This window comes from Lytechinus pictus, chromosome 12 (genome assembly GCF_037042905.1).
Source record: "Lytechinus pictus isolate F3 Inbred chromosome 12, Lp3.0, whole genome shotgun sequence".
NCBI lineage: Eukaryota > Metazoa > Echinodermata > Echinoidea > Temnopleuroida > Toxopneustidae > Lytechinus > Lytechinus pictus.
Window position 1 is genome coordinate 5,160,681 of NC_087256.1, and position 8,852 is coordinate 5,169,532.

The window sequence follows — 8,852 nt, forward strand, 5'->3', positions numbered from 1 at the left end:
CAAATGCTTTGTATCTATGTGAAGAAAAAATCAAAATCACTCTACCATTATTCAAACTCGGGGTCATATTCGTCATACTTTGCAGCACTACAGAGAAAAGTATTTTCAAATTGTAGAGGTATTTTTATAAATGGTTCATGGAATAATTCCACTATTTTAGCTCTATGAAATAACGATTCGGATCTGCAGTTAGAGTGCAGATAATGAGAAAAATCAGCTAATGAATCACCTGTTCATCCATTGTGACGTCAACGCGCAGAGTGTAAAATATGCGCAGATCATAATGCGCACAAACATAACTGTGGAACGTCCTTAAAGGGATGGTCCGGGATGAAAATATTTTTATCTTAATACATAGAGTAGAATTCACTGAGCAAAATGCCGAAAATTTCATCAAAATCGGATAACAAATAATAAAGTTATTGAAGTTTAAAGTTTAGCAATATTTTGTGAAAACAGTCGTCATGAATATTCATGAGTTTGGCTGATGATGTCACATCTCCACTTTCCGTTTTCTTATGTTATTACATAAAAATCATAACTTTTTCATTATTTCATACTTGTGTGAATAATATGTCTCCCTTATAATGAAATAAGTTGCAGCAATAAATATCTAATGCACTAAATCAGTTGTCATTCCACTTTTTCTACTTCTTGGAGGAAAAAATTTGAATAAACGTCATTTCATATAATAAAATGCAAAAGAACAAGTGGAGATGTGACATCATCAGCCCACCTAATGAATATTCATGACGACTGTTTTCCCAAAATATTGCTAAACTTTAAAATTCAATAACTTTGTTATTTGTTATCCGATTTTGATGAAATTTTTGGCATTTTGCTCAGTGAATTCTACTCTATTTATTAAGCTATAAATACTTTCAGCCCGGACCATCCCTTTTAGTCCAGTAGATATGTGAAAAAGATGCTCGAATCTGGCAGAAAGTGTGAAATTTGGCATACAGGGGTATTTTTGGGCGCTGATTTCAAAAATTGCCGGCCCCAAGCGATTTGACCATCGGGTCGGCCGCCATTTTGAAATCCAAGATGGCCGCCATGATAAATCATTAAATGTCAATTTCTTGAGTTTTACATGGCATGTGACACTGAAATTTGGCATATAGGGGTATTTTGAGGCACTGATTTCAAATATTGCCGCCCATCAGCAATTTGACCATTTGGTCGGCGGCAAAATGGCCGCCATCTTGAAATCAAAGATGGCCGCCATGATATATTATTGCAATCATTTTCTCGAGTTTTATATGAACTGCGGTATTGAAATTTGGCATACAGGCTTAATTTGGGGTGCTGATTTCAAATATTGCCGGCCCCAAGTGATTTGACCATCGCGTCGGCCGCCATTTTGAAATCCAAGATGGCCACCATTTTGAAATCATTAATGTCATTTTCTTGAGTTTTATATGACGTGTGACACTGAAATTTGGTATGTTGGGGTATATTGAGGCACTGATTTCAAATATTGCCGGCCCCCAGCAATTTGACCATTTGGTCGGCGGCTAAATGGCCGCCATTTTGAAATCCAAGATGGCCGCCATGAAAAATCATTAAATGTCATTTTCTTGAGTTTTACATGATATGTGACACTAAAATTTGGCATATAGGCTTAATTCGGGATGCTGATTTCAAATATTGCCGGCCCCAAGTGATTTGACCAGCGGGTCGGCCGCCATTTTGAAATCAAAGATGGCCGCCATGAGAAATCAATTAATGTAATTTTCTTGAGTTTTACATGACGTGTGACACTGAAATTTGGCATATAGGGGTATTTTTAGGCACTGATTTCAAATATTGCCGGCCCCCAGCAATTTGACCATTTGGTCGGCGGCTAAATGGCCGCCATCTTAAAATCCAATATGGCCGCCATGAAATATCGTTGCAATAATTTTCTCTAGTTTTGTATGAGCTATGGTATTGAAATTTAGCATATACAGTGTAGGTGTAGTTAAGGGCACTTATTTCAAATAGTCTTACCACCAGGTCAGCCGCCATCTTGAAATCTAAGATGGCCGCCATGAAAATCACTAAAAATAATTTTCTTGAATTTTACGTGTGCTCTGAACTTTGGCAAATAGAGTACCTATTTTTGGGTGCTGATTTCAAATATTGCCAGCCACAAGTTATCTGACCAGTTTAGCGGAAAGATGGCTGCCATGAAAAACCATATCAAAATAATTTTCTTGGATTTTACATTATATATGACACCAAACTTTGGCAAACAGAAGTACGTGGCACTAATTTTTTCCGGCCACCGGGTTTCGGCAAAATGACCGCCATGAATTAAAAGCAATGATAATTGTCATGAGTTTTTTATGAACTCTGGCCCTGAAAGTTGTCATATAGGCATATATTTAGGCACTGATTATTGTCAGACCCCTGTTTGGTTGCCATTTTGAAATACAAGATGGCCGCCATGAAAGATAAAATTTGCTCAAGTCTTACGTATGGCCTTTAACACTTTGAATTTGGAGAAAAACTTGATCTTTGCATCCTTGATCAATGAAAAAAAACATAATAAATATATGCTATTTTGAATTCCAATATGGTTACCAAGTTTGAATGATGTACAACATTATAATGGTGAGTAAAACCCATTGTATTGGCACTGAAAACAAATCCAACACATCTTTGTCCGTTGCAAGGATTACAATACTTTGGCACCCTTAATTGCTGATATAGATGTTACGTAAGTATGAAGCACCATGCATACACAAACCAGCTAGCTTCTTCTGCAGTTACACATTTGAAGTGACTTTGGTTGAATAATAACCATCCGGAACAATCATTTTCTGTTGAGACGCTGTAATTTATTTCTTTGAGTGTTATATGATCTGCAGTATTGCACTTTGACATATCGACGGAGTGCGGGGTGCTTATTTCAAATATTGCTGGCCCTCAGCGATCTGATCCCCTGAGTCAGAAGCAAAATGTCAGCCATCTTGAAATCCAAGATGGCTGCCATTAAAAAAGATCATTGAAAAAAAATCACTTTATCTAGTATCACGTAATGTATTATTTTCAAATTTGGCATCTAGGGATATTGAAATTGCCCCCAGTAATCTGTCCAATAGATATGCTGCAAAATGGCCACCATCTTAAAATCTAGAGAGGATCGACTGTCATGAAAATTCATTAAAATCATTTTCTTGGTTTTAAATAATTTGAGGCACTGCATTTTAGACATACAGGCAGGTTTTTGGCCTGCTGGTTTTAGAAATAATGCTCCATTAATTGTGATATTTTATTACAAATCGACATGAAGAAAACTGCTCCAGACTTGAAGTACTGATGGTTATATAGTGGTATGGTGATGATGATGACGATGATGAATTAATATTAATGATGGATGATAATAATACATATTTTATTGTTCAAAATAGAATTCAGTAACAGAAATGCTCCGAAAATTTATTTCGCCCATACCCTGTAGATCGTGAGCCCAGCAGCAACTTAGCAGCGCCACATCGGACATTGCTCTATCCCTTAAAAAGGGAAGTTCACCCCTGAGAAAAGTTTGTTGTAAAAACACACGAAAATATGATATAAAAAATCCATCTAAGATATCAAAATTTTAAGTTTTTGATTTGTGACGTCATATACTGTACGAGCAGCTGCCCCATTATGTTGTGTGATATAAAATGCATAAATGGTTCATCATGGGTAGTTTTTTTCTTTCTGGAGCGGGTGTGAAATCATTTGTTTGTTGATATACTGAGGGTTCAATAAAAAAAATTTCATTTTTTTGAGGAGGCTACATTTCATTGATTTTTGTACTGTAAGAAACATGGGGGAACTGCTTGCATCTGACGTCACAAATACACTAAATGAAATTCCAATAGCTTTTTAAATATTTGATGGAATTTCCTCAAACCTTCAATATTTTTTTCATTATTTATTATGTTATTGTTTCAATAAACTTTTTGTCAGGGTGAACTTCCCCTTTAATTCGTTGACCGCCAAACAAGGTAGAAGCAACTCCCCTTTTTTAACATCGTTTGGTCTGATGCTGTCGGAGCTTGATCTCCCGATCGTGAGGCGAACATGCTCCCATTGTCAGATTGTCGAACACACGATGGTTATCAATTGAATCGTTCCAAAGTAATTCCTGGAGATCTGTAAGATTCACTGTCAACTGCCTAGCATATAAATGATTGATAGCAATAATAAATGGATTACCATCAGTTATACCATACATTAATTTTGATTCGTGCTATCATATTGTACTTATTTCCCCCCACAATAATCAATATTTAGAACTAAGCTAGGTAATCATGTCCTTTGTGTCATGTGGGTCATATGGGAATTTAAAATGGCAGATAAAGTGTGCTATGTGTTATATGTTCATTATCTATCCATATTTGAAATTATACAATACAAGTTTTTGCTTCATACCAATTTACAGTGTCACAGGTAATGTAGAATTCAGGAAAACATTTTTGAAAGATATTTCGTAGTAGCCATCTTAGATTTCAAAGTGGCGGTCATTTTCAGCTCACCCGGTGGATCAATCACTGGGGCAGCAATATTCTAAAACCAACAGGCCAAAACCTGCCTGTATGTCTAAAATGCAGTGCCTCAAATTGTTTAAAACTCAAGAAAATTATTTCAATGAATTTTCATGACAGTCGATCCTCTCTAGATTTCAAGATGGTGGCCATTTTGCAGCATATCTATTAGACAGATTACTGGGGGGGAAATTTCAATACCCCATGATGCCAAATTTCAAAAAAATACCTACGTTATAATTATGATACTTGATTTTTTTCAATGATTTTTTTATGGCAGCCATCTTGGATTTCAAGATGGCTGCCATTTGGCAACTGAGGTATCACGGGCCTAAAACATTTCCCATAGACTCGTGTGTTTAAGAGGCGCTCTAAAAAAAATAAGGATGAAATTCGAGAATTGAATGTTTACTACCTGTCCAGTGGATAGGATATATGTCTGACATTCCATATCTGACCAGAAAAGGGTACCTCGACCAGCTCATTTTAAAAATAAATCGGCATTTATGAAGACTACACCTGACAGGATCAAATTCATCACTTGAGACAGTAAAATGGCAATACTTCTCCCGCCAGTATAAAAATACATTGTAGTTCCAAAGTGGTGATATATCTTCCCAATTTGAAAAAAGGAAGTTCAGTAAAGTTACCCTCCCTAGAATCAGTGTTAGATTATCAATCATATTCATTCATCTTTGTCAATCAGCAATATCAAAATTAAAAATTGAGAATTAAATGGGTTGGCTCGAATGAATATCTTTGGCCCGTATAACTCTGACTCAGGGGATCAGATCGCTGAGGGCCAGCAATATTTGAAATAAGCCCCCCACACTACTTCTATATGTCAAAGTGCAATACCGCAGATCATATAAAACTCAACGAAATTTATTTCTAAGGCAGCCAGCTTCGAATTCAAGATGTGGGCCATTTTTCCGCCGACCAATTGTCAGATTGCTTGGAGCCAGCAATTTTTTTTAATGAACTCACCCAGATACCGATATACTACAAATTTCAGGGGCACATATTATGTTAAATTCAAGAAAATGAGTTCAATGATTTCTCATGGCGGCCATCTTGGATTTCAAAATGGCGGCCGACCCGATGGTCAAATCACTTGGGGTCGGCAATATTTGAAATCAGCACCCCGAATTAAGCCTATATGCCAAATTTCAGTGTCACATATCATGTAAAACTCAAGAAAATGACATTTAATGATTTTTCATGGCGGCCATCTTGGATTTCAGAATGGCGGCCATTCAGCCGCCGACCAAATGGTCAAATTGCTGGGGGCCGGCAATATTTGAAATCAGTGCCTAAATATACCCCAACATACCAAATTTCAGTGTCACACGTCATGTAAAACTCAAGAAAATGACATTAATGATTTCAAAATGGCGGCCATCTTGGATTTCAAAATGGCGGCCGACGCGATGGTCAAATCACTTGGGGCCGGCAATATTTGAAATCAGCACCCCAAATTAAGCCTATATGCCAAATTTCAATACCGCAGTTCATATAAAACTCGAGAAAATGATTGCAATAATATATCATGGCGGCCATCTTTGATTTCAAGATGGCGGCCATTTTGCCGCCGACCAAATGGTCAAATTGCTGATGGGCGGCAATATTTGAAATCAGTGCCTCAAAATACCCCTATATGCCAAATTTCAGTGTCACATGCCATGTAAAACTCAAGAGATTGACATTTAATGATATTTCATGGCGGCCATCTTGGATTTCAAAATGGCGGCCGACCCGATGGTCAAATCGCTTGGGGCCGGCAATTTTTGAAATCAGCGCCCAAAAATACCCCTGTATGCCAAAATTCACACTTTCTGCCAGATCCGAGCATCTTGGCCATTTTTTGTCACATAACCGCTCCACTATTTAGGGATCTGCAAATCTATTACCAGTGCGAGTATGAGGAATTAAGCATGAACTGATTTCTTTAAAATTTGAGAAACTATGGGGGTCTATTTCAAGGCCAACAAATATTGAAGTAAAATAAGAGTCAGTTATGAAGCATTTTTTTCATTATGTAATACTTTACCAACTATCTGAGTTTTAACCAATCAGACGCAAACATGTTTTGAAGTGGGCGGGGCATAAACATCAGCAGGTGGATCCGTCCGAAGGCGAAGCTTCATCTCCGGCTTGTGTGGGAGACTCCAATATTTTCTTATTTTGAGACGTTATTTGGTCAAATTTTAGTTCAGTATGGTGTTCGACTTACGGAGGTAGGGTCAAGATTGTAATTCTTACTGAAACAGTTCACTTTATACACATTTTTTGTTCGAATAAATCTAAATGATACAGCGTGAGTGTTCCTAAAAAGTACGAGGTGTGTCCCATATGTTCAAATCCGTGTGTGTAGATGTAGTGTGCAGCTGAATCTGACTTTCATATGGTTGTATACTATAGTCATGTTTTGTATTACCATACCTCAAGTGATGTTCGTGTAGGCCACCCACGGCTACATCTCAGCCGCCGACTACAGAATAATTGAAGGCACGGCGCATTCAACAAATAACGTTAATTTACGAAAAATTAATACGAGGACTTACAGTTACAGAATGAAGTCCTCCTACGAAACTTACGAAACGATGTGAAGTCAATTCCTAATAATTGATGAATGTCCCTCAAAATGCGTCATTTAAGCGTTGATTTTTCTTCTTGTGACAAAATACGAGAACTACCTTTCTAGCTCTCAAATTTTTCGTCTCATGAGCGAAAGAGGGCGCGCGATTTATCTTCATATCAAAGACACTACAATTGAAAGACTAGACACAGAAATTATCTTACACGTAAATCGATGCAAAGCATTACGCGAAGTCGGCAAAGTGTTCAATCTTTTTACTGTAAAGACTTTGGTGGAACGTTAATTGACAAACGAACGGTAGCACTTGCGGGCTTTGTTCAAGGTACATAGAATTTTCTATATTTTTTGTTTAATTTGTCATCGTTTTGAATATTTTCCAAAAAGTATTATCGTCAGCAAAAATAATAAAAAAGTACGTTTTTTAAGTTATTGCATTTATTGGGGTCTCTATTTTATCAAACAATTATTGGAATTGCGCATACAATGAATCCTGAATCTAGTTTAAAAAATACCACCAAGCTGAATTAAGGTTGCGGACTGTATTAGCGCCACCAACGACCTTCCTTTTATTTCCATGGAAGAGACGTGCGAAGCCACTTTCCAGGCGGAGGCAAGCGATTTTGCTCTTTTTTGTGTCCTTTTTAAATTAAAAAAATATGTTAAAAATTGATAATGGAACGCTTTCTACCAGAAAAAGCCCTGGTGAGTAGCGGAATGGGTTTCGGCTAACATCATTCACGTTATGACGCGATGTTAACGACAACTCTAAAATCCACTACAAAAACACGTTGGTTGTGCGGGGTTCGTATAGCATATACTAACCTCGCAAAAGTGTGAGTGGTGTAGGCTCCACTTCACTGCCGCTACACTATGCTACACCAACCCTACCTCAAATTAGAGCCAGTAAATTTTTCCTCACACGTATTCACTGCCGATTCCAAAACATCGCAAACGCAAATTGCGCATGCCGCATGTGCGGAAATCGCAGCTCAATTCATGAATATTCATGAGTAGGACTATACATCGAGATCGTTTCGCATTTGTGCCTCAAGGAAACTAACGCTGGAAGGTGCAACTACATACCTATTTATAAATAGGAAATGATCCATGACTTTCTTTGAAGGGGAATCTCTGACAAAAAGTTTGTTTTAAAAATGATAGAAAAAAATTATTATTATATTGAAGATTTTATATGACGTCACAAATCAAAAATCTTAAATTGTAATAACTTTCTTAATCTCCGATAGTTTCCTCAAAGGCTCAAATGATTTGAGCCTTTGAGGAAAATCTATCAGAGATTAAGAAAGTTATTACAATTTAAGATTTTTGATTTGTGATGTCATATACGACCATTTGCCCAATATCTAATATAAAATGCATAAATTTCCATTTATTATGGTTCATGATGACAAAAACTTTTCATCTTTCACATGCAGAACACCGTTGCATAAAAGTTACCATTATGGTATCTGTTATGAAATGGTAACTTGCTTTGAATCCCCGGGGGGGCCACTTTCATTGACGAGTGGATACCATGCGCGACCAAAAAACACGTAAAAAGGGTGTCTTTTTCAAGATAGGGCACGTTACGTACGTAACGTGATAAGGGTGTCAAAAACACAAAAATAATAAAATAAGGGTATCTATTTCGCTAGGAAAGCTATGTGTTTAGGGTCAAATTTGTGGGGATGATGAAACAAAATTAAAATGTTGTATAAAGGATGTCCTTT